Below are 24057 nucleotides of genomic sequence, written 5' to 3' on the forward strand. Positions count from 1 at the left end.
CTCACATGAATGCATTATCACATCTTTCCTACTGCAATGACGTGTTCATTGGCCAGCCTAAGACGACGGTCAAGCAATAGCTTTACAATAGAGGAACTGGAATGGTCTTGGGCTATAAGTACTCTGAACTAATCTTCTTGTCCCCTATTACCTTTTATAGCCTGGTTTGATATCACAGACCTCCTTGTAACCTAAGGTCAGGTACAGAAGGTGAGATCATATCATGTACCTTTAGGTTTGAATGTACAAACCCTCAGCCTAGTCGTATGGCCTCCGATGATAAAATAACAAAATCTCTTCAAATCGAGATGGAGCTGAAAACCATATGATTTCTACTGGTCTTAAGCTAGGGGTCTGGGCCTCAGAAATCAATACTTTTTTGTGTTCTCATAAACCCCCTAGCACCTCCAACTTTAATCACTATTCACTTTCATTCTTTACCCTTCAGTGTTCCTCCCTGTGTTGTTTTTAAAATTTTCTTCATGACACTATGATGCTGCCTGTTTGCAACATGTAGCCTGTGATTTATAAGAAAAAAACAAAAACGTATATATTAAAAAAGGTTTTTTTCTTGACTTTATCTCAGTCCACCAATTTTGGTATGTGTGCCTTGGTTACAAATTGAATTTTTTTGAAGTGAACGTGTGGCTACTTGTATACCACTATACTCAGCCAGGATGAGAGAGGAAACATGCAAGCTTGATGTCAGTGTTCACTAACAGAACCTTAAGCTATATCTTCTCCCACATGACTTCAGCAACTACGAAAACAAGCACTGCAAAGCCAACATGTCTAGTGGCAACTGCTAGGCTGTTGATTTTGTCAGTGCTTGTTTTTTCATAGTTTTACTTTTTGCAAGACTTGTTGGGAGAAATAGCAGGCTCACGTCAACCTAACAAAAGAAATTGCGTTGGCTAAAAGTATTGGTCCCAGAAAACACACATTGCCATAGTAGTCCTTGCACTGAACAGAACTAGTTTGAGTGTGGGGATGTGCTTCTTGTGAAAGGCAGCATGTACTCACTCATAGTGGAGTTAGCCAATAGCTGAAATGGACTGACCTTTTGTCCCATGCTGTCTTTGTTAGAATAAAAATAAGAATGACCGAACTACAATTCAATGGATGAAGAGGTCTTGATGAAAATGGACCTAAACATATTATAGGCTCAGGGTGAGCGACTTCTCAGGAGGCATTAGGTTTCTAGTTTTGGGTGGTGGACCCTCTTTAACTGGTAAGGCAATGACCCACTTAGCGTGAACACCACCTTTCACTCTACACGCAGGGGCGTAGCAGGGTCAGTATGATTAAGGGGGGGCAGGTTTAGCTTCAGATTTCCAGGAAATCATGCTGGCACAGGATGATAAAATACATTATACAACAAGCAAGGCACACAAGAAGGGCGTAAGAGGAAGTGGAAGTGGAAGGGGAGAGGAATGCGGATAAGGTAGGTGTACTAAGTGAGGGAAAGCGCTTTGTTTTGTGAAATAACCAACATTTTTGAAGTCATTCCAAACAGAGAGGGAAGAGAGTGTGTGTTTTTTTGTCTGTGTGTGTAAAAAATCATGATGCAATCCAACAGACGCCTCTCCAGACCTGACTGAAAGCACCTGCAGACAACTGTTTATCACAAAATACTTTATTAGGGGGCTGTAACGCCCCCGCTTCTCTCACACACAAGCTACGCCCCATCTACAGGTTTCTGTTGCTTCTAGTTAGCAGGACGCACTAGAAGAGGTTCTGCTTAAGTAACCCAAGTTTATATGGCGCAGTCGACAAGCACTGGACAAAGTGGTGGTGTAAACCATAACAGTTTTCATTACCAAATATGGTGGTAATGAGAATAATAGTGTTTGACAGCGATAGAAAGTAGATTTAAAAACAACTCTTCCTCGATAAGTGATAAGATTCAACCTGCATCTTTATTGTAAGACCATTGCTTTCATATGGCTTCAGTTTTATATTTATATTTTAGCCCTTGAAAACTTTTTTCTTGTCTCTGGGAACTCTAATCCTTTACTTATCTGATTTTTGAATATTTAATTGGCTCAATAGCACATCTGAGGTGAGACAAATAATCACATTTTACTGGTGTATAAGGCCTTTGGCTTGTGACCAACCCACACCGGTTGCCCGATGCATTATTCAAAAACGATTACAATCAAATATATTGTTGCATTTGTTTTTTTCACATTTATTTTACTTTTACTACACTCAAATGGGACGAAACGTTTGTGTTGGCTCCAGCTTTCTAAGAGCACCAGGCAATAAAGCAACAGTGTTAGATTTGCTATATATAGTACAATAGGGTATTACTGAAAAACTGACAAAAACAACTTTAGTTCTGTATTGATAGTGGGCATAGAAGAGATTTTTAAGTTGATTATCTGATTGGTCAGAATAGGTCATGATTTTGCAGACTTCTGGGGTAAAAGGTAAACTCTTTAAGTATCACAAGTTTGTTAACTACTAGGAGCAGCTGTCTACATTTTTTCCAACTGCAGCGCATGCACAGACCTAATGAATGTGAGTGGCTTTTTAAGGTGATTGAGTTTGGTGCTGGTGAACTACCTGTGATTGCTGAAGTGGGCCTGTGACAGGACATGACTGCTAACCAGTGTTGTTACTTCTAAGCTGGGAACTTAGGTTTTCTTTTCTCCGTCACAAGATTTACAGTCCTTACCTCCAGACACCTAGCAGTTGAGCAAAAACTCTAAAATAGTGTAGTCCAGGCTGCATGTACCAAGTGCCTGAATCTCCGATAATATATTGTTGTCATTCAATTCCATGTTGGATCCCCATACACGTGGCTCTTTGGAGGCCTTTTGAGCGTTAAACAGATGAGATAGTATGCGTCTACAACTTTTTGTCTTACACCACAAAAATTGTAACACAGGATAGATTAAAATTTTCACTTGGTTATACATCATATTCGTTTTAGTCCGGCCCTCGTCATTTTTATGTCCTTAAGAAAAAAAAAATGCTTAGTGAGCCAGATCAGATGAACTCCAGAGTGCAAATCAGGGTCCTAGAAAGTTTTGTTTAATTTGCTGAAAAGTGTGTGCCAGAAAGTAGGTAATTACAAAACCGATTTTTTTTTATTGTTCGGAAAAGAAAGAGAATTAATTACATCAATTTACCAATTTCCAAAGAAAGGGACCACATACAGCTTGATAGTGCATCAGTTAGTATCTAAGGAAGAAGCACAGCTGCTCTTTTACTGTCACAGTAAAAGTCTCCAGAATAAACCTCTATATTTTTTTTAAAGAAAGAATAATGTCAGTGAATAATTATAGATCTCAGTTGATGAACATGACACATTCAGGAAGTGAAAATAATAAGCCCTTCTACTTACTGGAGAGAACATCCGACAGGAGCACGTGACGCTTTAATGTAACCACTTGGTGATCACCTTAACTTATACTACTTAGTAGAAATAGACTACCCCAGACACACCCCACACCACATGTGATCTGATGAAAATGCTTTGTTTGATGGGTCCTCTTCTGTCCTAGTATACGAATAGGGTAACACAGGTGTTCGTGCTATAGGATAAAGGGAAGGATAATTTGCTATTACTAATAGATTGGAAGGTAACAATGGGATTACTGGTTTACAGCCCAATTTTGCTAAAATATATCAATCATGTGGCTGAAAAATTACAGCCCGCTTTTTCCCACTCTGGAAAACGTCGTTGCTTTTTAACATTGAGTAAAGCTATCACTGAATAAGCCTAACTGCTACCAAAGCTACACATCAAATGACTGGGCTTCATTTAAAATAGCCTTTATTTGGCAGTTTATTTCCTGGCACACGCGAGCTGCCCGCCATTAAAAGATATGCTTTATTAAGGAGCTCCGGGCCTTGTGCATTAAATAAGAATGATCCACGCATTTCATTATCCACTGTCCGGAAAGCGAGGCTCACTAGTATATTGCAAATGAACTACAGCCCGAACGTTGCTGGAAGCACACTGGTTACAGGAAACCTACGGCTTTGACAAGTCAAAAACATAGGGTTTGCTCCCTGTTAGTAACTCAAGGACTGACAAGGTCCTAAGCACAATTTTTCTACACAGAAGCAGTCCAGCCCCATTTCATTTGATAGAAACCGCCTATTTTGAGTATTAAATGTAGCACATACTGAAGCGTCCTTAAGTAGAACATTATGTTTGTGTACCATTTTAGGGACTCTGAGACTCTGCAAGCTTCTGAAGCCTGAACCATGTTGAAACTACTGTTTTCAGAATTTGTTGAGGCAAATAGTTTGTTGTAGGAAGTTGGCTCTGTATGTGCTATTTCAAAGTAAGGAATAGCATGCACTGTGTCCAAGGGTTCCCCTTAGAGGTAAGATAGTGGCAAAAGAGATAATACTAATGCTCTATTTTGTGGTAGTGTGGTCGAGCAGTAGGCTTATCAAAGGAGTAGTGTTAAGCATTTGTTGTACATACACACAGGCAATAAATGAGGAACACACACTCAGAGACAAATCCAGCCAATAGGTTTTGTTATAGAAAAATACCTTTTCTTAGTTTATTTTAAGAACCACAGGTTCAAATTCTACATGTAATATCTCATTTGAAAGGTATTGCAGGTAAGTACTTTAGGAACTTTGAATCATTACATTAGCATGTATACTTTTTACATAAAACACAATAAACTGTTTTAAAAGTGGACACAGTGCAATTTTCACAGTTCCTGGGGGAGGTAAAGTTTTGTTAGGTTTCACAGGTAAGTAAGTCACTTACAGGTTTCAGTTCTTGGTCCAAGGTAGCCCACCGTTGGGGGTTCAAAGCAACCCCAAAGTCACCACACCAGCAGCTCAGGGCCGGTCAGGTGCAGAGGTCAAAGAGGTGCCCAAAACACCTAGGCTTCAATGGAGAGAAGGGGGTGCCCCGGTTCCAGTCTGCCAGCAGGTAAGTACCGCGTCTTCGGAGGGCAGACCAGGGGGGTTTTGTAGGGCACCGGGGGGGACACAGGTCAGCACAAAAAGTACACCCTCAGCAGCGCGGGGCGGCCGGGTGCAGTGTGCAAACACGCGTCGGGTTTTCAATGGTTTCCTATGAGAGATCAAGGGATCTCTTCAGCGTTGCAGGCAGGCAAGGGGGGGGCTCCTCGGGGTAGCCACCACCTGGGCAAGGGAGAGGGCCTCCTGGGGGTCACTCCTGCACAGGAGTTCCGTTTCTTTAGGTGCTGGGGGCTGCGGGTGCAGGGTCTTTTCCAGCTGTCAGGAAATGGAGTTCAGGCAGTCGCGGTCAGGGGGAGCCTCGGGATTCCCTCTGCAGGCGTCGCTGTGGGGGCTCAGGGGGGACAACTTTGGTTACTCACAGTCTTGGAGTCGCCGGAGGGTCCTCCCTGAGGTGTTGGTTCTCCACCAGTCGAGTCGGGGTCGCCGGGTGCAGTTTTGCAAGTCTCACGCTTCTTGCGGGGAGTTGCAGGGGTCTTTAAATCTGCTCCTTGAAACAAAGTTGCAGTTCTTTTGGAGCAGTGCCGCTGTCCTCGGGAGTTTCTTGTCTTTCGTGAAGCAGGGCAGTCCTCAGAGGATTCAGAGGTCGCTGGTCCCTTGGAAAGCGTCGCTGGAGCAGGTTTATTTGGAAGGCAGGAGACAGGCCGGTAAGTCTGGGTCCAAAGCAGTTGGTGTCTTCTGTTCTTCCTCTGCAGGGGTTTTTCAGCTCCGCAGTCCTCTTCTTGTAGTTTCAGGAATCTAAATTCTTAGGTTCAGGGAAGCCCTTAAATACTAAATTTAAGGGCGTGTTTAGGTCTGGGGGGTTAGTAGCCAATGGCTACTAGCCCTGAGGGTGGGTACACCCTCTTTGTGCCTCCTCCCAAGGGGAGGGGGTCACATCCCTAATCCTATTGGGGGAATCCTCCATCTGCAAGATGGAGGATTTCTAAAAGTTAGTCACCTCAGCTCAGGACACCTTAGGGGCTGTCCTGACTGGCCAGTGACTCCTCCTTGTTGTTTTCTTTGTTTCCTCCGGCCTTGCCGCCAAAAGTGGGGGCCGTGGCCGGAGGGGGCGGACAACTCCAATAGCTGGAGTGTCCTGTGGTGCTGTGACAAAGGGGTGAGCCTTTGAGGCTCACCGCCAGGTGTTACAGCTCCTGCCTGGGGGAGGTGTTAGCATCTCCACCCAGTGCAGGCTTTGTTACTGGCCTCAGAGTGACAAAGGCACTCTCCCCATGGGGCCAGCAACATGTCTCTAGTGTGGCAGGCTGCTGGAACCAGTCAGCCTACACAGGTAGTCGGTTAAGGTTTCAGGGGGCACCTCTAAGGTGCCCTCTGGGGTGTAGTTTACAATAAAATGGACACTGGCATCAGTGTGCATTTATTGTGCTGAGAAGTTTGATACCAAACTTCCCAGTTTTCAGTGTAGCCATTATGGTGCTGTGGAGTTTGTGTAAAACAGACTCCCAGACCATATACTCTTATGGCTACCCTGCACTTACAATGTCTAAGGTATTGCTTAGACACTGTAGGGGCACAGTGCTCATGCACTGGTGCCCTCACCTATGGTATAGTGCACCCTGCCGTAGGGCTGTAAGGCCTATTAGAGGGGTGACTTATCTATACCTGCATAGGCAGTGAGAGGCTGGCATGGCACCCTGAGGGGAGTGCCATGTTGACTTAGTCGTTTTGTTCTCACCAGCACACACAAGCTGGCAAGCAGTGTGTCTGTGCTGAGTGAGGGGTCTCCAGGGTGGCATAAGACATGCTGCAGCCCTTAGAGACCTTCCTTGGCATCAGGGCCCTTGGTACCAGGGGTACCACCTACAAGGGACTTATCTGGATGCCAGGGTGTGCCAATTGTGGAATCAAAAGTACAGGTTAGGGAAAGAACACTGGTGCTGGGGCCTGGTTAGCAGGCCTCAGCACACTTTCAATTCAAAACATAGCATCAGCAAAGGCAAAAAGTCAGGGGGTAACCATGCCAAGGAGGCATTTCCTTACATTTGTTCTGTTTATGGAAATACAATGACTGTTTAAAAGTAGAACATTCATTTTGAGAGGACTGATAAAATAGAGAAATAAATAATTGCTAATAATATTTTTAAACGCAGCATATTACGTTTTACACTGAACCGTAACTATTCGGTCGCTGTTTTCTTAGTGACTTGAACACATACCACATCAAAATTGGAGTACATCAGTGATCCTTATTTACCCTGACAAGTCTGCATACATAGTTTTTTATGGGCGAGCACAAAGCGCTCAGTCCATTCTGTAATCTCTCTTTGGGCTTGAAACCACGCCCATGCCACGTCAGTCACTTACATTGGAACGTGGGCTTGACTTTAAAAATCCTCTTGCTTTCATTTGTGAAAGGCATGGGCGAGCGCAAAGCGCTCAGTCTATTCTGTAATCTCTCTTTGGGTTTGAAACCACGCCCATGCCACGTCAGTCACTTACATTGGTTTGTGGGCTTGCCTTTTAAAATCCGCTTGCTTTTATTTGTGAAAGGCATGCATATGTCATGCCTTTTCCGGTGTTTAGCCCACCTACACAGCACCGGTAAAGTAACAAAAACATACGAGGCTCAATGTTTTAAGCCTGGAGTTGAGACTATTTTATCTGTTTATTTTCCACGCAACGCCATCGCTGTGTTTTTCTTTCTTTACACCGCTAATAGCTCTAACTCAAGCAAATACTAGACCCGTTGCATTGAAAATGCTTGTTTTCTTCAACATGCTGTAGTGCAAGGATAGCGTTTTTCAGTTTATGACGAGCCGAAGCTTCATCCAAACGCTGTTTTCTGTCCTCCAAGACTAAATGGCCAGGCTCAATTGTGTGTAAGACGGTACATACATGTATAACTTATCACACAATGTAGATAAACTTCTGGACTTATGTAGGCACCAGTAACTCCGCTCCTGGCATACCTCTTTCTCTTAGTGACCTGATTAATTGTTAATTTGCCAAATGTCAACCATGGTTCCAGCCACCAGGGATTTTCACTGTTTATTATTATGTGATACTGCCAAAAACCTAAGTGCTTACAAGATATAGCCTTTGCAAGCTGCAGACTCTCCTTATGATACCCTATTTGGCACCCTCCCTTTCACACAGGGGAAACCACCCGACGAGCCCTGGAGGCCACCTGCATTCCATTCTTAAGAACAGGTAAATGCAGATTGGTTTGCCCCTTTAATGACTGTAGCCCTAAGTCAGGGTGGTAAGATGGGGGAAATGGGAATCATGCTGTTACAAGGATATAAATGTGAGGACGACTGGAATATACGGAGTATGAAAAATCTTAGAGTGAGTATTTGAATCTGCCTGGCTTTCCTCCTTTGTGATGTTCGATTAAAATTGGTAGGCCTGCACCAATAGGAAGGCACCTGATGCAGAGATTTGTGTGTAGCATGAAGTTCACAGTATTGAACCCCAGTGGGTCGACTGAGCCTTTCTGACTATGAACTTAATTAGGGATAAATAAAAAGTGCATTACAGTAGTTTTTAGTGATATGATATATGTGCACTTATTACGTGTGACAAAACGGGTAACTGAAAATATATTGACTGTGGGCCTGATTTAGATGTTGGTGGTTAACAGGTCCTCTACCACTTTTTTGACAGAAACACCATCCGCTGGCTTGGCGGTCCTCACACCCGATATAGATGTTGGCAGTCCCATAGACGATAACCTGCCCGATTCCCGCCGACTCCACCAAGGATTTCCATCTGCCCCATCCGCGCCATAGAAAAGAGTGGCTGGAATTCCAGCCTCACTTACTGCCATGCAGATTTGGATGTGCCTTACCACCAAGCAAAATGTGTGAGTTGGACCACCTAATTCCGGCTTTGTGGAATGAGGAGGGGTGAAAAGTCACCTTTTTCCCTAATTCCACTTCAGTTTCTGGCTGGACATGACTGAAAAACATCCTCTTTTTGCTGATGCTACTGGACCACAGAGAATTTGCAACACCCCCTGCCCAATGCCACCCAACCACTGTGACACGAAGGTAGGGAACCCGCATTGGCTGTGTCTATTGGGGGGTGGAGGTCACTGAACATGAGCTCGGGACCACTGCAGACATGTACATGTCACAGTAATGTTTTTAGATTACTGTGAAATGCATGTCGAGGACACAACTGAGTCAGACACGGATGGGACACACTGGTACACACATCTCACACATACACAAATGTCATTTTGGTGCCAGTATTCATTGGTAAATGAATGTTGGCACTACACTGATAATACAGTCACACCTATCAGCCCGGTTCATGTGTGCACACTGCAAGGGGACCTGTACCTGTCATGTTGTGCTTAGAGTTGTGTGTGTGAGGCAGTGTGTGTGTGTGCGCAATGCAATTGGCTGGTTGAGGTGGAGGGAGCAGGAGTGTGTGCTGTGGCCTTGTCAGTATGTGTGCTAATTGCATATGACTTTGTTGTTGTGTATGTTGTGTTGTCTTGCTGTGTGCAACATTCAGGTGAGTGTTTGGCAGTCGTGATGTGTGTAGTTGTGCTGTTTTGTGAGTGTTTGTGTATAGATCAGTTTGTAATTGTGTTGGTTGTTGTGGTTGTGTTATGTGTGACTGTACCATCAATAGTGTGTGTATGTTGGGTCATGGATGTATGGCATGTGTTTGTGGCATGTATGTGTTGCGTTGGAATGTATAATAGTTTGTATGTGGTGTGTTGTTGTGTGATGCAGGGGGACATGTATGGCAAAGTTACATTGTATGTGTATGACTTACCTGTACTCCACAGCCACTGAGATTGTCCGATGTCCTATGCGTTCCATGATGCCCTCCCTCCATCAGAAAACCGTTGCCAGTACACCACGTGCAGGACTGTATACGGTGTACGGCGGGCAGAACTCTGTTGACTTGGGTCTTCTTCTTTGGTCCCCTCCCATGACGGTGTGGCAGTAACAACACCAAGATCTAAATCAGGCCCTGTGTGCTAATTTTGAGAACACGGACAGAACCCACAGGCCCCCAAGCAAACAGGCTGCCCTTGGTAGCAGACCATTTATACACTTCCTAGGGTGGGGAAAGGGCAATGAGAAAAAAAGATTCCCCTTCACTATTTGGCACCATTGTACCAAACACCTTACACAAATCCTGTCTTCAGCAACAGATTGGTGATGTGCTGTTGCTGCTGCTACTATTTAATACTCCAGTTAACCCCTATAGCAGTCACAATCTGCTGGGGGATTAATAACTAAACGTGCTTCCCTAGTAGTGCTGTAAAGCCCAGTATATATTGAGAATATAATGATAACGTAGATATAACCATAAAGCACTTCTACTTACTCAATTGAAATGTAAACTATGAGAAAAAGGTCAAATGAAGAAGACAGTTCAAGTGAATGCATTGTCAAAATATTTGGTGGCTAGGAAGAGGATGACAGCAGATAGGATTTATAGAGAGGTGATCACTGGGGTACGCTGCTTGGCACCAGTCCTTTTTTGTATGCACTATTGCTATAATTTTTACAGTGTACATAACTGCACACAGGCTTACAATTAGCTACATCCATCCTCTATTGTGTTGGGGGTCACTGCTACTTATTGTGCATTGCTATAGGCTTGCACTGGCCCTCCCCCTGCTGCCTCACCTCTGTCTTTTCTTGGCACTCTGTCACACACTGTTTGTGTCTTTCCCCTCACACTCTTTCTCGCTTAGTATTACTCCTCAAGCAGACTGAGTGATGAAAAAAAACATACACAGCATCCATGGTTAAAATCATTTTGCACTCCTAGGAGAAACTAGATGTGCACGAAGAGTCATTTTCATCTGCAAATGGCTCCGATTCAAAGAATTGGGAGTTCTGTGTATTTGTTGGAGCAGACGCCACTTCAACTAGCTGCACAAAGTCTACCAGGAAACGGATAGTCCACAGTTTTAAGTGAGAGTTGGCAGAGCAGGAAATGGGTTTACGGTGATGATACTAACTGCTGTTCTAGTCCCACAAATGCACGTTTGTGGGTGTTAACAAAAGTTTTCAATACATTTTCCATTTAAATAAGACAGGGGAACTGTCAGCAAAAGTGTAGCCATAAGTGATGCTGTTAAAGGGGGGTGCTGGGGAGGGATGCATGGAACATCCCCGTAAATTTGTTAATCCTTTTTGTATTTGGTTTACATGCTTATGGCTAATGGGTAAAAAAGCAAGGAAAACTACAAATGTTGTTTTTCCTATGAGAATCGTGAAAAAATGCCTAAATCGTTACAGTGGTAGGCATCAAAATGGGCCCCATATTATACCAGCGTGGACCTTCACTGGGCATCTCTTTGCCGAATGAGACGACATTGAGTACCCAGGAAGCCACAAGTCTCCAGGAAGTCTGACTGATTGTTTTAAGAAATGTACTATTCCTTCCCTGCCCCCGTTTAATAACCTTGGTCACGACATTAGATAATTTAATCAAGATCCCTTTAATAGATTGGAGAATGCTGACGAGGAATTTTGAGCATTGCCTTTTATATAAAACTTGTGTAGCAGTCTTAAAAATGTATTACATGCGTGGCAAACTGGAATTGATGTGTTCTTGCATTTCGTTGTTGTATCACGCAGTGTGATACTTTATTAATTATTATTTTGATGCAGTGACCAGGTGGATAACAGAGCAAAGAACTTTGGAGAGAGAGCCTTTGAGAATCAAAGAGTCTTTCTTAGAATCCTGTGGGAAGCGGAAGGGGCGTTTAAAAATATGACTGCAGATTAGGACCAAAAAAACAACTAAATGAAAATATTGCCTTTTTAAGTTTCTTAGCAATATTTCTGCTGGCAGTTCCTGCTCAAGAAGTATCAACAGTCGCATATTTGTAGAAGGGCAAAGGAAATCTTCGAGTAGTGCCAACAAAAATGAATGTTGAAAAGGAGTTCTCAAAGCTCATTCTGTTAAGAAATGCAGTGTAAAAGTGTACATTTTTGTGACTTGACTTGGCTGCGCAACTGTCGCCAGATAATCATGTGGGTATCACCAGAGGGTGGCTTTGACTTTACCCTCATTTTGGGAGTCGAAGGGACAGGCTTTGATTGGGCAGTTGTGTGCTTTCACATAAAAATCTGTTTTTTTTAACCCAGCTGTTGGATCTTTAACTTTCAAGGACACACACATGACATTGTAATGCTCTTAAATTGTCTAAGAAAAAAACATGTTATCTAGTTAACAATGGCAGTAGCACAGATGCAGGGATATGGAATTCCTATCGCCCAATGCCTGGAACATATTGTTTTGGGTCAAGGGCAATACGTTGTCATGTTTATTTTGTCCTTGGGACAAGTAGGCCCAACCCCCTGAAGCACAAAACCCTTTGGCTGCCAGTGTACAGGGAAGGGAACTGTCTGCAGTTGAGGTAATGTGTGTGTCCATATGTTAATGCTGTTTGAACTTGTGTGTATTTTTGGTTCATTAATGGAAAGCCCTCATTGTTGATGAGCGCTGTAAATAAATGTTTTAATGTCACACTCCATAACTGACAGCGGTTCCAGTAAAAACAAGAATTTACAATGCAACAGGTCTCGCGTTTGCTCATGTTAGAGCCGATCGTGTTGTAAACTCCTAACCCGACTTTTCACCTATCGGGCAAAAGTGCCTTTATGTACATAACCCGAAAAAGTGAAATTAACTATGTGAAGCGCTCGACTTCTGCCAAGCGAGATTGCTCTAGTAAATTAGAGAAAAAGAAGTCCACGAGCCCAATGGAAAACAGCAAGCCTCGCATGTTTTCTGTACTTGGTCGCTGCGCTCGAGGAGGGCTAGCCACTGGAAAAGGCATGACGTATGCATGCCTTCGACTAATGAAAGCAAGTGGATTTTATTAGGCAAGCCCACGAACCAATAAAAAACACTGACGTGAAGTTGACAGGGCTCCGAGCCCTTTTCTAAATACAAAAGCGTCTCGCTGTGATACGTATGCACGAGCGCATGCAACGCAGGCTCGACCCTAAAAAAAAAAAAAAAAAAAAAAGTGTACACACATTTGAAAAGTTTTGTACATTTCCAAACTTTCTTATTATAGGAAAGGATTTCAGAAAAGCTGGTGAAAATCCTTAAGACATGCAAGTTAGTAGGTTTGCAGTCTCGAAGGCATTCCAGCCCTGGAACTATTGCCTACTGCTTCCTCCAGCCCTAGTCTGCGGACAGGTGGCAAAATAAGGAAATTGCTATACTAGGGATTGAATTTGCAAGTATTCAAGTCCTATTATAATAGTTGCTCTGGCATAATCAGACAGGCTATGATCAGAGCTCTTACATACTGAGATTGCTGACATTTGTCGCACACACTGCGTGGTACCAAAAAGAAAAGTTGAGTTTTTCACAGGACAAGTAGATCTAAGAAGCAACCTGTCCCATGGATAAGTTGATGATATTTTAAAAACCTTCCACAACCTTAACATATGGGAGGGTGGCAGTCATTAACCTAATATGTATATCTGAGTGTGTGTATATGTGTGTATATATATCTATATATCCACCATTGTGGAGCCACTGATGGCCCTGAGGACAACCACCCACAGAGCTGGCTCCTGTTATGTCCTGGGGTGCTAAACCCCGGGAAATAGCTATTTGCTGTTGTTTAGTGGCAGCTTTGACAGCTGCTGTCAAACACTCTGCTGACCGCTAGGGAGAGTTATCTGACAACTCTGTCTCGGAAACTGCTCTCATGAGCTGCTGCTATGCTGGCTGCCACAGGAGATTGGGAGAATGGGGGCCTTTAGGCTCCCCCTCACAGTCCCCAGGTCACATGGCTCAGCCCCGTGGGATTGGGTCCCCCTGTGGGCTGAGATAGGCCCTTGGGAGGAAGGCCACGCAGTCACTCCCCCACCCCCTAAAAAAATATAATTATGCTGGGTATGGGGTCCTCAGGATGGAGATCAGCCTTGAGAGGGGGGGCACCTGGCCCACTCCCCTAACAAAACAAAAAAAGAATATATTAAGGCTGGTCCCTGGGGGATGGGGTCCCCGGGTCTAGATCAGCCCCACTCCCCTTAAAAAAAAAAAAAGGAATGATTAGGCTGGGCCCTGTGCGTTGGGGTCCTCGGTGCCAAGGTCAGCCCTGGGGAGGGGTGGGTGTGGGCAGATAGGCCGCTCCTCCAAAAAAAAAAAAATCATAATTAGACTGGGCCCTGAGGGATGGGGTCCCCGGGGTCCAGATCGGCCTTGGGGAGGGGGGCTATGCAGCCGAAGGCCTTGCGCTGCACAGGGTTGGGTGGATATAGGGGTTGGCCGCAGGCCAGGCTCTGCGGCAAACTGCCCCTTTGCGTGGTGGGGATGTGAGTATAGTTACCTTAAGGCACGAGTTAGAGTTACTCGAGATAACTCTAACAGGTGAATTTCTATGGATTAGTACATTTAAAATGTGAGCCTAATCATACAGTCACTTTAATCTTTGTTTTTTTAAGGTGTTTTATATATATATATATATATATATATATATATATATAAAAAGAGAGATGCTTATGAGTATCAGCCTTTATTTCATCTATCACAATAGGAAAAGGTTATCTTAACTATTTATATACAAGCATTTCACTACTGAAATATTGAGGAAAGATAAAATTATGATATAAAAGTACACAAATGACCTTCAGATACTGCAACCATTGAAAGTCTGCGTTTATTACAACTTTAAAGCTCAATATATTATAATCCTTACACATGTATCCCCTTACTATGTATCTCTATATATTTACTACTTTAGTCCTACTGTACAAGAGGGAAAAAAATACTCACTTACTCGCTTTACTCTATCATACCATCACCCTATACCTCTCTCGATCTATCCTGTACTCCACCCTCTGACTCTGCCCAGACCCATTCTACTACTATGATCTTCAAAACAACCCTCCTAGACTCCTCCCTCCTGGCTCACCCCAAACCTTGGTTTACTACTCCCAAACAACCCTACTAAATCCTCCTTTGACTCATCTCAAACCCCATTTTACTACTAAGTTCTCCTTATTTCCTTTCTACATAGTCTTCCATCCTCTACCTCCAATTTACTTATCCCAAACCTCAGCTTATCACTATGATCTCCCAATTTACCCTTCTGAATTCTTCCCTCCTCTATCTCTCCATTAGTCTATTCAATCCAACTAACAGAGTCGCATGTCCTCTACTCAAATCAACTCATACCTCCATAGACTAATACTGTACTCATATTTCCCTATACTAATCCACCACTAATCCTTTTGTGTTCCGGAGTAGCGTGCTACTCTCTGAAAAGCGATTAAATGTCTTGTCGGGGATAGTAAGTTCTATATAAATAAAATATTATGGATTTTTACGTCTGGCTTGATGGTAGAACTGGCCTTTTTAAAGTTTACCAATATTATTCTACAGTTCTTTGCTTCCACTTAATGCATATCCATTCCCATGTTATCTACTTGAAAAGCTCCCCATTACCATACACGATTCCTTGAAAGACAGACCTGTTGGCAGTGTAAATGCTTGAAATTCCTAGTGGGTCCATTTCTGATGGTCAGGTTATGTGGTCCTCTGGGAACACATGTGATGCTCAAATTTGTCTCGCTGTTGCCCTTAGCCCTGCCACACTTTCTCCTCCTTATATCTCCTGTGCTTGGTTTTCTTTGCCTTCCCTTCCGGTTTTGCATTACCTCTTCGTGCATTCCATTTTTCCGTAGCTGCATATCTGATGCTGGCTATCCACAGTGCTCTGTCTCTCCATTCAGTGAGATGTAAGAGTTTGGAAAGAGCACTCATCTACAACGCTATATGTTCATTTCCTCCTCCTTTTTCCCTGATGTCCTACCTCCTGGACCCTCTGTTCTATCTCTCATATCGTCCTTTGAGATTTGTAGAGACTTAAATAAAATACGATACAAATGAGCATTACTACAGAAGTTAACAGGTTAAGCAGCCCTCTCATTACCTTACCTAGAATGTGTTTTTTTTTTTTTTTCAAGTGAGCTCTGCATAACAGGAGCTCGCAGCTCCCAGCGACCAGCTATTTCTCTGAAAATACTACAGGGGATGGATAAACCAAACTAGACACTGAAATGTTTTTTTATGTACTGCTAATGCTACAAACACCTACAGTAGATTATTCCCTGCAGTAGAAGCTCTAGTAGTTGGATTTGTGTGCACTGTTAATAGAATGTATAGATTATTGGGTTCTTGAAACATTTGGAAGAAATATAGGAATATTATTTCTCCCCTATAATCCTCAAAAAAGTTACTTTGAGGTGTCCTAAAGTATTGTTTATTGGTTAAGTGCAGGAAGATGTTTACCTTCACCGTACATTTAAAAGCAGAATTAAGTGAAGAAAGTTATTGTAGCATCCAACAGTCTATTCTGAAGAGCGGGGGTTGGAAAGTAATACATATTTTCTGATCTCTGCAGCAAATTGGTTAGATTCTATGATCTATTTGCAGAGAAGGAAGTGGATTAAATATGAGATATGTGATCGATCTATCTATCTGTCTATCTATCTAAGTATCTGTTTAGTGTAAGATAGAAAAGAGCATATTTTAACACGTTATACAGACAAAACATGACTCCAACTAGATTCCTAATGCTTCCGAAACGTAGCTGCAAGCACTAGATATTGTAATAAAATCAGTATTACATTGCCTCTGATTTTTTTTTTCTAATTCTTTTATTTGTGCATTTTAATACTTCCACATACAAATATGCAAATGCATCCACTTACAGTGTATATTGACAAATACCACAGAAACATGTGATTCCAACATTTGCCCCAATAATCCAACCAGGGGGAATCCACATTACTATAATGTTAAATATCCAGGTCCACACTCCCACAGAACCGATCACTCCTGTCCACACAAGTATAGGTTCACTCGCTCTCCAGCTCACCAGATTCTTTACCAACCAAGTATTGCTTATAAATATCCTAAATATCCCAATGCTTCGCAGGCCTATTAGTTGGGGGGGAGCAGTTCGCTATAATTATCTGTTTGTGTGTTACAGTACACCATGTCCCGATGCCATTCTTCCACTGTTGGCACCGAACCCCGATCCAAGCGCATGGCAATGCGACATTTGGCTAGTAGTAACCCAATGGCCAGCGGCCATCTAATTGATTTTTATAAGTCTTTATCCCAGCGTAGGAGCGCCAGTATCGGTTCGCGACTGAGCTGCTGTCCAACTATTGCCTTCAGTTCCCTGAACACTGACCCCCAGAAGTGCTGCACCCCAGCACAGGCCAAGGACATATGGAAAAAGCCTGCTTGTTCCTCGTCACACCTAGGACAATTAGTACTAGTGTTTAATCCATATCTATAGAGTCTGAGGGAGTCTAATATACTCTGAATAAGTACTTAAAATGTATTAGACGATGCCTGCCATTCAAAGAGATCGTACGAGTCAAAGAACAGCAGTAATGCCACTGGTCATCTGTTATCTGCAAACCCAAATCCCACTGCCACTCCAACCTTGCTTTTTTCAGCTCATATATACATGTCTTCTGTATATGTGCATATAAACAGGACACCAGTCACCAGGGGTGATCATTCTTTAATACCGCGGGCAAAGCCTGCATGTCTGGAGGCTCCCGCATATTCTCCTCCAAGAGCGCTGCCATAGCGTGCCTTACCCTGTAGTACTGGTAGCGGAGCAATATAGTCTGCTCGGTAGTTCGCTCCTCTATCTAATCCCCTTTCTTTATAATACCCTCCTCAAACAGATCCCCCATGGTGGTGAAATTTAGAGTGCGCATAGCCTGTATTAAACTTTTATCGTACCCTAACTCGAACCAAGCGCACCACTCCAATGTCACATGTGGAGAGTACATCAGGGCCTGTCCCTGTCTATGCAGCAGACCGTGCCAGGCCCGTGTAGCAGAGTTCAGAAACACAAACTCTCCGTAGCACCTATTCGGATATGGAATATTCTGCTCTACAACGGAACTGGGGATGCTAGTTCCCGCTCCATTTTTAAAAACTGAGTGTCACTAGACCCGTGGATCCAGGCATGAGCCACTGTCGCATGGACGACCATATCATGGGTCTCCAAGTCCGGAGCATGGAGTCCACCCAGTTCGTAGAGAAGAGCCAAGGTGCGCCATTTTACTCGCGGCTGTGTACCTGCCCAGGCTAATCTAATATGTAACACTCTAAGCCATGAACTATGCCTTCGGTAACAACATTGGGATGTTCTCAAAGAGGAACAAAAACCGAGGGAGCACCACCATTTTCATGAGAGCTATGCGACCCATCAAAGACAGTGGGAGTATGATCCACCTCTCCATGTCACCGCTAGTGTTTTGAGTGCAGCATCAGAAATATCATCCGCCACTATTTTGGGATCCGTATGGACTCTGATACTCAGGTACCTAACTGACCCTACCTCCCATCTGAGAGGGAACCCCACGTCTACCTGTATAGTCCCCGGTGTCAGGGGGAACATAATAAATTTGCTCCAGTTAACCTTAAGACCAGAGAATGTACGGTATCTCGCAATTTGCTAGAGGACCGGAGCAACATTTCGCTACAGGTACTTGATATATAATAATGTGTCGTCCACATAGGCAGAGAGTATGATTCTGAAAACGAAGTTCACGATGCCCATGGTATTCCCTCAAGGCACATGCCAGGAGCTCTGCTACAAGCGCATACAAAAGGGGGGACAACAGGCACCCCTGTCTAGTGCCTCTAGTGATCTGAAAAGCGTTGGTCACAATCCCACTGACTCTTAGCCTGGCTGATTGTTCCCCATATAGCTTTGACACTAGACGCAAAAAGATGTCTCCCACTCCGAATCGCTGTAAAAGTGCCCTCATGAAACACCACTCCACTGAATCAAACGCCTTTTCGGCGTCTCAAAAAAACGCCGCTGCCCTCAGCTCTGGGTTTATATTCTGTATTGTTCCAAAACAGCGTGCTGAGGTTCATAGTTGGATTACAGCCCGGAACAAACCGTGATTGCTCCGGCTGGACCATCCTCTGCATCAATTTGGCCAAGCGATCTGCCAAAATCTTAGAATAGATTTTAACATCTACATTTATTAGTGACAACGGTCGGTAGGACGAGCATTGCGTCTGGGGCTTACCTGGCTTGAGCAATGTGATCAGCATCGCCTTGCGCATCGATGGGGGCATACGCCCGCCCCCTCCACCATCTCCTCATAAACCTCTCTCAGATGTGGGAACAATAGGTCTTTATAAGCTTTATATAATCACACAGTGAGCCCATTGGGGCCCAGGGTCTTCCCCTCCGCCATGCCCTCAATCGCTCCGTCCATTTCCTCTAGGGTCAAAGGAGCCATAAGGGATTTCCTATCTGCATCTGTCAACTGTGGCATAGCAATATGTGCAAGATAATCCATCAGTGCCTCTTGATCTGGGGGCAACCCTGGAGGCATATAGAGACTTGTAATAGTCACAGAACCTGGCCGCTATTAGTTCTTGATCTCGAATCTCACTACCATCCTCGGCCTGCACTGCTAGGATCATGCTTTTTTCTCTATTAGGACGGATCAAGTTTGCCAGTACCGATCCCGGTCTCTCACCCTCCCCATACGCACGAGCTGTAGCATATTTCCCCAAATGCTGAATCTGCGTGAGGGCTGTGTCTTGGAACTCAGTCAACTGAGTATGTATGTGCATTAGGGCCCAGCTGTCAGCTCCGTGCAGATGCTCCTGCTCCAGTTGCGCAAGCTCCTGTTCCAGTGAGCGTAGACGTCCCCCAATCAACCTCAAAACCCCAGTGTGTTTGGCAATGGTGACACCCCGGATATACACCTTAAAGGTCTCCCATACCATGCATACGCTGGCCACCGAACCCTTATTAATCTGAAAAAAGTATTTAATCACCGTGGCTAACTCGTCCTAAAAGACTGAGTTTAGCAGAGAATATGGGGGGGGGGAACCTCCATGAGAACGGAGGAATCAGTTGTGTGCCTAAAGTCATTGTAAATGGGACCGGTGAATGGTCAGAGTATGTCCTTGGCCAAGGAGCCTCAGAGTGCAAACTGCCCAACAGACTCTTAGTGACCAGCCACAAATCTCTACGTGTGTGCAAGTTGTGCGCAGCGGAGTAATGTGTTGTTCCACCCCCTTCTGGGTGTCTATCCCACCATATATCTACCAACCCCAGCTATGATGCCACCTCCATCACCGCTCTAGACGTGGCCACTGGTCTACAGTTTCCACCTCCAGAGCTGTCAAGTGTGGAATACAATGTACAGTTAAAATCTCCACCCCAGAGCTCCCCCCCCCCCTTTTACCAGGAATTCGCCCTGGCAGCTAAATCATAATAAAATTGGGGATCGTCAAAATTTGGACCATATATAGGAAAGGAGCAGTTCTCCAAACCCCCGCCACCCACCTCCACAGTGCCCCACAATATATCTTCCACCTGGGTCCACCGTGATCTACTGGAGACTAATTCCAGAGGACCACGAGCCCAAATCAATACACTCCGCGCGTGAGAGGTGAAACCTGCTGCCAAGAACTGCCACTGTAGCCTCCTAGGGGTGAGCATAGGGTTGCCCGGTGCTAAGTGCTTCTCCTGCAAGATAGCGAGATCTACTTTGTGTCTGTGCAGGTAGGCCACAATCTTACGCACCTTCCGAGCATCATTTAGACCTCGCACATTCCACGTAACTAGTTGGATCCTGCCAGGTCCTCCAGGTCCATCCGGACACAAGTGATTATGTGCCATTAACTACAGTAGGATCACAACTCCATGCTTGCCTCACCTTGTCCGCGAGTCTGCAATTGCTTAGCGTCATACATACAATACAATACCAACAGTTGAAACCCAAAACTCACCCCAACCCTCACGCACCATCCACAGCAGGCAATACTCCAACTCGCCCAGCTGATATCTACCTCCACACCCATCCTCCCGCCCCTTCTAAAGTAGACTACCCCTTTTATGTCTATAGGTGTTGCACACGCTCAGGTGGATGTTGCCCAGTCGCAGTGTGTCTGCCACCTATAATTTGTTACAGACAAAATATTGGGTGTAAGAATGTTTCATGTTAGCAAAAAAAAAAAAAAACCCTCTCACCTACTTTTGGCATACTGCTAAATAATCTACGGCACTGACATTTACTAGTAGTGTACCAGTTCCATGGCCACCATCATTCAGTCAATCATATAGAGTACAGTTGTATAGTCACTGCCACAGTAACACTATAAATGTGCCCCTCAGGCTTTTAAATGTATATTTAAGATTCAAACAACAGGCCTGGCTCCGCACCATCACTCGCAGGGCTGCCCCAATTGCGCCAGTCAAACTGCAGTTTAGTCTGATTCTTGTCTGCCTTGCCCATTTTGTGCACTCTGGTGGACATGCAGTTCACTCTGATTTTGGGGCGTTCAGTCGCTAGGCCCACCCCTGCCGCAGACAACAGAGTCCACGAGCTAGAATCAGCACCGCCCTCAGCTGGGCAATCTCACCGCTCTCACAGGTCGCTCCACTTTCCGGCTCTTCTGCCCCACGTCAGCCAGGTCCTCCAGCTTAGTACACACCAAGCCTCCAGGCCACAGTTCAACACTTCACCATCCACCCAGAGGGTGTAATAAATGCCCACACACCTGGAACTGGTAGGCAGCCGGTGTTTGGTTCCAGACTTGTCCAATTTGATGAGCCAGATCACATAGGGCCAAAGACCTGCCCCGCCCACCTGGCAACCCAGCAACAGCCTTTCGGGGCAAGCAGCCCTCTTCCTGCCACGCTGCTCCCGGCCCAGATGGTCAGGTCTCTCTCCAGCTGGCCTCCTTAGTACAGGCCTTGTTGCCCCAGCACTTTGTCTCCTCAGTGGCCCGCCGTCATACTGCTCCTGGCGCACACGCTTCCCACCGCCGCCACCACAGGTCCACCCCGGGCAGTGGTATCACGTTGCGGGCAATTCTGGGTCCCCCACCGCCTTCACACACTGCTGAGGCGTGCTGCAGCCGAACTCCACGGATCACCCAGGGCCGCCCGGTAGAAGGGCCGCCCAACCAAGCCTCGCCCCCCCCCCAACGGCACTCCCACACCACTGCTCTCTGAGGCCGCAGCCCGTCCTGCTCCAATTCGAGGGACCGCCACGACCGACGCTGCGACCCACACCTCTGGGGCTATGGCAGCGGCAGTGCCATCTACGGTTCTTCAGTGTGTTTCCTGTAGAGGATTTTGATCGAATTGCAAGGTGGCTGACGGAGGTCCTTTACAGCGCGGCCATCTGTCGGCTGGGCAAGCTACACCCCCCCACACACGCATTGCCCCTGATTATGATCTTAGAAGGCTCTGTTCTCCTGAAACATGCTGTATTCTTTCATTACTAAACAGTCAGAGGCAACAACATAGTATCTCTTGTGCTAAAGCTGGGTCTGTCATTCAGTTATTCCAGCAAATATGGATTGAAGCAGTCTATTTCAATAGAACTGAGCAATTGCTACTGCAATTGTACCTTAAAGTCTGGAGACCACCACCCTAAAGGGACGGAGATCCCAGGTTACAAATGGAGGTGCTTGTGGTTGGCCAAAGGTAAACAGGACATCTTTCCTTGTTCTTCGATGTTCTGTTAGTGGGGTCGCTGGAAAAAACTGGTGAACTGTATTTGTGGAACAAGACATAGTTCGGGGAAACGGGACGCATTTTACTTGGGTCACAAGACATTTTTAGGTAGCCAAGGGAAATGGAATGTGAAATGGGACTGTGCACAGAGATTGTTTAAATGGTTTCAGGATCGAAAATGACCAGCTGCAGAAAAACCCACACTGCAAAAACAGAAGATTGATTGAGAAGGGGGCCTGTCTAGGTCAAGTCAGATCCTCTCTTCTCTAGGCAGTCTTTCAGCCACTGTATGACAGCAGGGCTTCTGCAGTGAGCTAGGCTGAATCCTCACCTCCGGAGGAACAGAAGTTTGAAGTTTCGTGTCCTGATGAGATGCCTTCAGAATAGGGATACAGTGTGCCTTCCAAATCCATAAGTGAATACAAGTAACTGGCTGTGCAAGACCACTTATTGCACATTTCTAAGGGCTGAATGTAACCTTGTTTCGAAATGGTAATTTGAGTATTAGAGTATTTTCTTGATCAATCTAATCTGTTTTCCCTTCTCTTACCCCCCACTCTCCTCTGTATTGTCCTTTGCTTGCTTAGCTTGGAATATTCGTGGCATGATTTTCCAGTGATCAGAGCAGTTGAGTATTTGTCTCTGGGATGTCAATCTCACCTGATGCTGTACTTGTCATGGCTACTTCATGCTTGATTGGTCTTTCTAATCTCCCTTCTTTGTCCATAGTGCTTATTGCTCACACATCTGGGTATTTTCTTACTTCTAGATACTTATTGATAAAAGCAAATTTTTTTAAATGGAATGCTCAGCCACTGTGTTGAATGCAGCTCAGTGTAGCGCAGCACTTCTTACACCTTGCCAACCCAGCTCCCATGACTTATCCATGGACAAAGCCATTCAAAAATACAACTCAGTGACTTAAGGTCATTCCAGTGCACACTGAAAACACTAAACAATGGTAACTACTCCAGCAGAGAGACCCAAAGAATTACAGACTGGAGAGCAGACCGGAATAGGTATTAGTGTCTATAATTAATTCACGGGTTCCATCCATCACCTTTTGTTCTTCTCATTGAACATCTGGTCCCCACATTGTGTATCATGTTAGTTTCTGTCAGACCCTAAATACCAGATTTGCATTGCTTGCATCAAGAGATCTCTAGCTCATTATTTGAAGCCCACAACACTGGAGTCTTTTTGTTACAGTGTCATTAATTGATTTGACTCCTTTGACACTTTCAGTTTTATAAGAGAAAATAGTACAGTTTATGCATGTGGCAGAGAGACAAACTTCTTTGTGATGAGCGACCTTTCTTATTCTTTTTCTCCAGGTCTTGTATTGATTGCATTTACTCAACCTGGCATTCCGGAACACACCAGAATGTGAGGTAACAGTGGCCAGGTTCTTCTTGTCTTTGCTCTTCCATTGGTGGGCGTCATTATTCTGCTGTAGCACTTTCCCTGGGCATATCTATTTTCTTATGGGACGTTCACTGTATACCACAGTCTTAGAAATTTGCTACAAGTAACCTCTTATCTCATTTAGAATAGTAAATTATTTATTTTATTACATTCCCTGCAACATCTTGCTTTGATCGCCCTAAGGT

General features: G+C 44.7%; 1 protein-coding gene across 6 annotated transcripts in view; it reads left to right on the plus strand.

Annotated features, from left to right (window-relative positions):
- Positions 1-24057, plus strand: part of RNF144B (ring finger protein 144B) — a 279170-nt gene that overhangs the window by 11452 nt on the left and 243661 nt on the right. Inside the window, exon 2 of one of the 6 annotated variants that reach the window (XM_069218760.1) lies at positions 8572-8957. The exons of 4 other annotated variants lie outside the window; for them this stretch is intronic. The gene's annotated coding sequence lies outside the window, so the exon portion shown is untranslated. Of the gene's footprint in view, positions 1-8571; positions 8958-24057 lie in introns of those variants that run through there. One more of the 6 variants, XM_069218758.1, reaches the window with a different exon arrangement.

This window comes from Pleurodeles waltl, chromosome 2_1 (assembly GCF_031143425.1).
Source record: "Pleurodeles waltl isolate 20211129_DDA chromosome 2_1, aPleWal1.hap1.20221129, whole genome shotgun sequence".
In the NCBI taxonomy this organism is placed as follows: domain Eukaryota; kingdom Metazoa; phylum Chordata; class Amphibia; order Caudata; family Salamandridae; genus Pleurodeles; species Pleurodeles waltl.